At 54.1% G+C, this 8,027-nt stretch overlaps 1 protein-coding gene across 1 annotated transcript in view; it reads right to left on the reverse strand.

The window, feature by feature from the left end:
• The window catches only part of CHRM2 (cholinergic receptor muscarinic 2), a 144,941-nt gene extending 139,466 nt beyond the window's left edge, over positions 1-5,475 (reverse strand). Inside the window, exon 1 of the mRNA XM_055334631.1 lies at positions 5,413-5,475. The gene's annotated coding sequence lies outside the window, so the exon portion shown is untranslated. The remainder of the gene's footprint in view (positions 1-5,412) is intronic.
• Positions 5,476-8,027: the final 2,552 nt, after the last annotated feature.

An 8,027-nucleotide genomic window follows, 5' to 3' on the forward strand; every position in this document is an offset into this window, starting at 1 on the left:
TATATCCTATCTTGCAAGAACAATGTTCTCATTCTAAAGATAAAAGTCTTCCATTCTGAAGTTTTAAAGACTTAAGAATGCAGAAACATTTCATTAGATTCTTCTTCCAGAGATGCTTCCATGGGATCTCTTCGTCTCCCATAGAAATGGCCCCACAGCAATTTTAAACATATAAGGAGGGTATAAATATCCCAGCTTTCCCGTAACTTTCTAGAATTCTACAGAGCAGGCGGCACTCACTATGTTCGGACGATGAACTCCTTCTAACCAATCTCTCTGCTTAAGAACTATACTAATTACAGGCCTTTCTTTCAAATTAAGATTGGAATTGAGATTTTCTCGAAGTTTTTAAGAAGGATGTGCTTGCCTCTCCAAGGTAATGTGCTTCCGGGCTCTGAACACTAGAGGGCATCATTCCGTGAAAGCCAGGATTTGGGAGAGAGGGAGAAAAGAGAAGGAATTCCATTGCTAATGAAAGAAACTGATTTTTTAGTGTGCACCCTTATCTACCATGAAGCATTACCATGGTAACTGCACCAGTTAAGATGATTGTATATTTAGGTCACAGTATAAAAGAAGGAGCCTGAACATGAGGGGGGAAAAAAAGGGAAGCAAAATAAAGACAAGAATATATGAAGTGTGGAAGGAGGCAAAGCAGCCAGAAACTCGCCCTTTGCTAATCGCTGTTTCACGAAGTCACATCAGGCCTCTCAGAAGAAAGGAGGATAGTAAGTTTGAACTAAAATTAAAAGTTGCCGTTGCAATTCAGAACGGGAAAGCACCCTGACCTGAGCCAAAGGCAATCTTAATAAATGAAGAGGAGCTCCTTCAGCAGCAAAACGAGGGGACCACTGTCCTGGAAGTTGGGAGGTGTGAGCTCTTAGGCAGCTCTTGGTCAATGCCTCATGCTGGAAAAGCCTCTTCACCCACTTCAACACATAGCATGAGTTCATCTGACAGATATCAACATTGTCTTTCATCCTTGTGCACCAGACAAAAGAAAGCCTTAGTATTGCAGAAGGTGGAAAGAACATCGGCCAAAGTACCAGGTAATTTTGGTGCGCTTGTTTTCCTCTGCCAGAGGCATTCACTGGTTAGTCAAAACAAGCATGTTGTGCCAACTAAGAATCTGTTGGCACCCAATCTGCCTCACTGGCTTAGGGTCTAGGGGATCCAACAAGCATATGCAGAGCGGAATTCAAAGGATGGGGGGAATGATTGCTGAGCTCTGAACACCACACTTTTGACTTCTCCCAACAGAGGGGAAATGAATGCCAGAGAGCCAAGCAGCACAGGGTAAGACAAAGACCGAAGGCCAACAGGCTTGAGTCTGTACCTAGCAGCTGCCACTTACCAGCTGTGCAATCTTGGGCCATGACCTGACCCCTCCGAATGCTGTAAAATGGGGAGAGTGAAGTCTACCTCACGGGACGGTTACGATGACAAACTGAGAATGGGTTCATCTATTCATTCATTCAGCAAATATTTAATAAGCAACTCGGATGAACCAGACACTGTCTTCAACGGGGGTGTTTAGCGGGGATAGAGCACTAACAGAAACAGATGATATAATACATGAAGGTGCTTAGGACGGTGCTAGGGACTTAGAACACACTCTACGAAAATTCGTTTGCAAGGAAAAACAACCTGCTTCCCCAGAAAGCACACGCCACCGCCACCGCTGCCACCACCAGGACCACGGGACTCCGTTGAGCTTTGGGGGTGGGCAATCAGGACACTGGCTCTGATACCCTGGAACACAAAGCAGCCCCAACCCCAACCCCTGGTTCATGGAACCACAGGCCGACAGAGCAGGGGGTACCTGTCGTACTCCCCCCGCCCCCCGACAGGGAAAGGAAGACAGGTACTCCTAGTCACAAGGAGAACACTGACAGCGCCCGCTATAGAGGAGTCGGGGGAGAAAGGACACAGAATTCGTGCCCTAAGATGTCCAACCAACTCAAATGTAAGTTTAAATGAAGAAAACCAGTCCTTCAAGAGAAATGTGTGACAAAGTGTTTGTCAGGCTCTAGATCCTACTGGGTAAAGTGGAGAAAGATCAAGATGAGATGATGAGTGGGGTGTGACGTGAGTGGCCTAATGTGTTTAGTGTTTAGCTAATCACTGACAGGCCTTTCTGTCACAGGCACACCGCAGCAAAGACTGACATCACTGACGGGGCCTGAACCAAGCTCTCCGGGGGGGGGGGGGGCTGTTAATGGCACACCCACACGTCCTTGTCCTTGTCCTCTCCGACACCCCTCCCAGTCCCTCTTCCTTTCCTCTTATTCTATTGCCCCCTCATCCTCCTCTTTTGCATTTGCCCTAACGTTGGTCACTGCTGCGGATGGGAGAGACGAGCCCCTCCCCATCGGCCTGTCTGTTCTCCTGCCATGCCCTCCCTGCCTTCCCTGCCAGCCAGCAGGTTGGGGACGGCTCTTTCCCTTGGACCTCAGAGGCTGGCCCTCCCTCCCTCCCGTGACCTTGGCCCTGGGGGACGGCTGCCCTGGTTTGGAACTGGGAAAAGCCACTGGAAGGTACATCCAAGGCCCTGACGTTGGAACGATCGGGATAAAGAAGGGGACAGAGCCACATTTGGAGCCATGCGGTTTCTAAAAGTGAAAGCTAGCCACCCTCTCTGCCCCCACCCCAGAAATGAGAGGATGTGGGGACTCATCCCAGAGGGACTTGTGCCTACATCTGACTACTGGTCCCTTCCATATCTGCCCCTGGAGCTGAGAACTGCAACTGTTTTCTTTGGGTTCCCTTGAACTTGAACTATGATAGGGATATTCAAATCCACCTATTTTGTCCCTCCAATCCCTCTCCAGACACCCTCAGGTACGCTTACATAAACAAATGCAGGAAGACCAAGCAGCTGTCAGGAATTTTGGGTCTCAGGACTCTCTCACTCCCACCCCACTTCATTCACAGAGTTTTAAAACAGTAAGCTGACTTGGCTGGAATTTCCACACCTAATTTTTAGGGAATTTCCACATCTTTATTTTTCAGCTTTAATTAGCCTAGCTGTGTAGCCTAGTAAAAAATACAGAATCAACAGATCTTGCTTATCCATACACTGCCTCAACTGGAACACGTTACTAATAATGGTAATAGCAATAGAAATCCACCTGGCATTAATATATTCCTTGAGACCGTACATGCCAAATCCTGCAAAGCTGCGACATTACTAGCACGAAATTCTTCTGTCCACTTGCCGAGTCCCAAAAGTCCACTTTCTAAATTGCAGCCTAATACAGTTTCCAGTGTGAACCTGTCTTCTGGCCAAATCAACTGGTTTACTTCTATGATCATCAGTTCTTGGTTGGTATCACCCAAATATGACTCGCATCCATGCCCAATTGTAGCTCCTAAAGTATATCGTCATCCTTATTTGCCAATCCGTGAAAAATGTCATCACCCTGCCAGATGGTTTCCAATACAATGTCTACACACATTACAGATCGCCTGCAGGATAGAATGCCCGGCCTTTGCCACACGGTGCCTGCCGGGTCGAGTAGCAGGAGTTTATGAGCTGCCTCACTTTCGGAGCCTTCTCTAACCTGATAAACCAGAATGGCCTGGAGTGAAGCCAGGTGCCCATTACCCCAGGGCCCGGCCGTTTGGACTGCGTCTGGGCCCTGGCCTGAGGCAGGCCCTAGGTGGAGGTCTGGGGTGCCCCAGCCTCTGGCTCCTTGAAGCATGAACTCCCTGGCCACTTCCCCCAGAGCTTCCCCACCCTCACCCCACCCCACCCTCAAATTCAAGTTTTTTCCAGGCCTTCCCTGTCACCCCAGGGGTTCCCTCTGGAGTCTGGGTGGCTCCCCTCTTCTCCACCCGGGGCCTCTGTGTGGCGGGGGCTGCAGGTGGCTGAGGTTGCAGAGCAGGGGCAGCGAGCCAGAGCGCCGCCGGCGAGTGGTAGAGCGTGGGGATGTGTGTTTGTGTGGCTGGCTGCGTGTACTAGGGGATGGACAAGCCACACGGCTGCCTGCCACGTACCCACTGCCACCCAGCGCTAGGAAAAAGAGCAAGAAATGCAAAAACAAGCCAGAGAGAGAGAGAGAGAGAGAAGGGAGAGAGGAGAAGGAATAGGAATGGGAAATGGAAAGTCAGCGTGGGGGATCCGAAGCCGAGGACTGGGGGCACTGGGAGGCGCGGGGCTCCGGCGGGGCTGGAACCCTCCGGTGCCTGAGGCCACAGGTGCGGTGGCCGCCAAGGGACTTCAGGACGCGGGAGGGCGGCTTGGGGAGCTACCAGCGGGCAGCTCTGCTTGCCTTAGGCGTCGCCCTCTGTTTCCCTGCGCTCCTGCTTCTCTGCACCGATGCCAGCGGCATCCCAGGCACGCGGGACCTTGGCCTCCTGGCCTGGGACTCGGGGCTCCCCGGCCCCCCGCACGGGCCGTGCTGCGGCTCCAAGCAGCCTCGGCGACGGGCGGGAGGGCAGAGAGGGCGATGGGGATGCCGGAGGGGACCCGAGGCAGGCAGGGGGCGTGTGCTGCTTTCTGGGTCCGTGATTCGGGGCAACCTTGCCTCCTCGAAAGCTCTCCCGGAGGACCCTCCCCCCGCCCCGCACGCGGCCCGGGCGTACAGGTGGGATGTCCCCGCGATTCACCCCGCGCCGGCCGGGACCGCGCTGGGACCGCGCTTGCTTCCCCGAGCTCCGAGTTCGCGCGGCTCACCCGGGTCGGCAGGTGCGCGGGGGCGGGGGGCGCGGTCCCTAACTGCGACCCGCAGGTGCGCGGGGGTGGGGGGCGGCGGTCCCTAACTGCGACCTGGCGCCCCGCCGCAGGGGCCCGGGGCCCGGGGCCCGTGGTGAGGTGGGGTCAGGGGAGCCCCGGCGGGATCCGGGACTTCGCGGGCTTTGCGCCGGGACGCTGTCCCCAAGCCCAGGTGGACTGCTGACCTGGCGAGCCGCACCGAAGTGGGATGGGGCTCCCGGGCGCTTCCCCCGTTCCTCCCCCCGTGGTGCCCCCGCCCCGCGCCCCTTGGCGGAGGTCTTCAGGCCGCAGCACCAAAGCCTCCCTCCAGCGACCCGGCTCGGGCACCCAGGGGGCGGCTCGGAAGGCGGAGCCCGGGGACGGCGCGGGACCGGGGAGCCGGGCCTCCTCCGCGAACGCCCGGGAGACGGGGCCAGGACCCCCCCCCCCCCGCGGGGAGGACCGAGGGCGGGCGGCCGGGAGGGCGGAGGTCTCCGGGTCCTTGGCAGGACGGCATCGGGGGCGGGGGAGATGCTGCCTCGGCCACGCCGCCGCGGCCCCCGCCCTCCGGCCCCGCCATCGCTCGGCGGCAGCCCCCGCGGCCCCGGGGTCCGGGCTGCCGTCCGAGGGTCGGAGGGGGAGGGCCCCCGCCCGGCTTCGCGGCCCCGGACCGATCCCCGGAGGGACCCGCGGGGCCGGGGGCGCGGCGCCCTTACCTGCCGCCGGTGTCGCTCCCGCTGCCTCCCGGGGCCGCGCGTCCCTTGGCCGAGGCTGGCCCGAGCGAGGCGCCGTGCGCGGGGTCGGGGCGGGGCGGGGGCGCCGCTGGCCGGGCCGGGGCTGCGCACCGCTCAGAGTCCGGAGCCAGCCGCCAGGCGCTGCTGCTTTTCTGCCTTGATCTTGCGAGAGAAACGGCAAAGATTAGTTGGCGCCGCGACGCCCGGAGGGGTGGGGCGGGGAGGGGGGGCGCGGCGGACCCGAGGGCTCCGGGCAGAGCCGCGCGGGCAGGGGCGCGCACCCCACGCGGGAGCCGGGCGCCCGGCGAGTCCGGAACCCCTTCGCGGTGTAGACCGGACTTCAACTGGCGCTGCCCCCCGCCCTGCACACCGAACCACCCAAGGAAACGCCAGAGAGAGAGAAGGGGAGGGGGGGGAGAGGAAGAGAGGGGGAGAGGGAGAGAGAGACTTTCCAACCTGGCCTTCCCGAGGACGGCGGGTCCGGAGAGCATCACAGAGCCGAGCCCGGGATGCCCCCGCGAGCCGGGCGGGATTCATGCCTTCCGCGGAGCGCTCGGGGAAGTAGTAGGAGTGCGGGGGGCGACACCTACTTCAGTGCCTCCGGCGTGGTCCTAGCGGGATCTGCGGTTTCGAGGCTCTCAGCCAACCCGCAGGCCCGCGCGCGTGTGTGTGTGTGTGCGCGCGTGTGTGCGCGCTGGAGCGGGTCCCTGCGCCGGGCGCCCCTGGGGTAGCCGGAGCCGGTGCCTGCGTTCCTGCCTATGTGTTCGATCAGCTGCAATGGGCGGACGGTTTCTGGAGAGAACATTTACAATTTTCTTTCAATATGACAGGATTAGCTGCTGTGGAAGGCGCTCCTCCAATGAGATCTCCTCTGCTCCCTGATTTGGCGCTTCTTCTGAGCAAATATGACAGCCTTTTCTTCTCCAGGCTCCTTGCCGCTCCTCCACGTCCATCCCCAGAGCCCAGCTCTCCTTCTGCGGTTTCTACACCAGAACCTTCACCACCACCACCACCCAGTCCCATTCCTGCAAGTACATGATTGCTGCAAAGGTGACATGAACACCTTGCGAAGAGCACAATGTTGCTTCTAGATTGCCGAGGATGCCTAAGATCAGTTTTTCCAGGTGGGAAAATGTTAGAATAAATCCGCTGTGCTCTGTCTGTAAACATGTAATGGGGCTGAAACTATCTACGGGGTTGTTTGTTTCTTGGATATCGGCAAATGTGTAACAGAGAAAGGTAATCTTTATTTTTCTCCTGATTTTAAGCATTGTCTAGTGCTCGTGTTTTCTTCCACCGATAGGAATTACGTTACGAAGTACTGATAGCGCTTCATGGAATCTGGGGTCTCCATGAAAGAATTAAGATGCAAACTTCTTGTGTTCCAAACAGCCTTGGGTTTTATTTCTTCATGAGAAATTCCATCCAAGAAGACTACTATTTTTAGATTCTAACCCATTTGATAAAGGCACAATGATATGATTCTCAAGTACAGCTGAGAACAAGACTCCCTTTTGCCAGTGTGTATGTATATATATGAAGGTAATATCAATTTTTGGTATGTTATACAGGCTGCATTTTCTCTCACTAACCTTCCACATCAAATGAAAAACCAATGAGACCTTAAACTGAATAGCACAGGATGAGATATAGCACCTTTATATCACAAAGACAAACAAAAAATAAGTTGGTTTAATATATCTCATTCAGTTCAATTCTTTTTTTTTTCATTTTTTTTTCAGTTCAATTCTTGATGCCCAGGTTTTCCTAGGTGTCAGAGAGCATACGGAACAGCAACAGTTAGTCCCTGTTTTTTTTTTTTAATGACCTTTCAGTCTTATTCGTAAGGAAAGACACTCATATGAAACACCCATGTAGCAGTTGACAATCAAGATGGTTGATTATACAGCAATATGAATTAACTGATAAATGGAAATCCTATAGCTAAAAGTTTTTGCCTGTTCTGTTAACTCAGAGCCACCACAAGCAGGAAGTGGGATAAATCTGATCTTGCTCGACTGAAGTCATACTGAAATAATGCATTATAACACTGTGGCTTTACCTTCGGCCTCCACATCCCTACATCCTGCCATCACTGGAAGATTATAAGATACTTGCTAGAAAATCAAGACCAATCAGTCTTGGTCCCAGCATCCCCAAGCATTTGGTCCATTACAATAACAATCTGATTTAGTCACTTCTTTTCCTTTAGGTGCTCTTTTAAAAAATGAATTCACGTTTTCCTTCCTTAGTCCATTATTTTTATTAAACCTCTACAAACCCAAGGAGTTGCTTGAATCTTTTTGAACCAACTGCCAGTGCACTTCCCCTACACACACACACACACACACACACACACACACACACACACCAATGCATGAATGTAAATAGAAATGGATCCCTGACCAGTAATGGAGAAGAAAACCCAGTGATTTATTCTTTTCATATCCTTAATGCTTTCCTAGAAACAAGATTACACATTCCAGAAAAAAGTGATAGAAGCAAAAAGCCAAGGAAAGCTAACAAATATTTTCTTGAACTTGAATAAAACAGTCTGTGAATAACTGAACTTCCAGGTTCAAAAGAAATCACTACAC

Source organism: Nyctereutes procyonoides, unplaced genomic scaffold (assembly GCF_905146905.1).
Source record: "Nyctereutes procyonoides isolate TBG_1078 unplaced genomic scaffold, NYPRO_anot_genome, whole genome shotgun sequence".
NCBI lineage: Eukaryota > Metazoa > Chordata > Mammalia > Carnivora > Canidae > Nyctereutes > Nyctereutes procyonoides.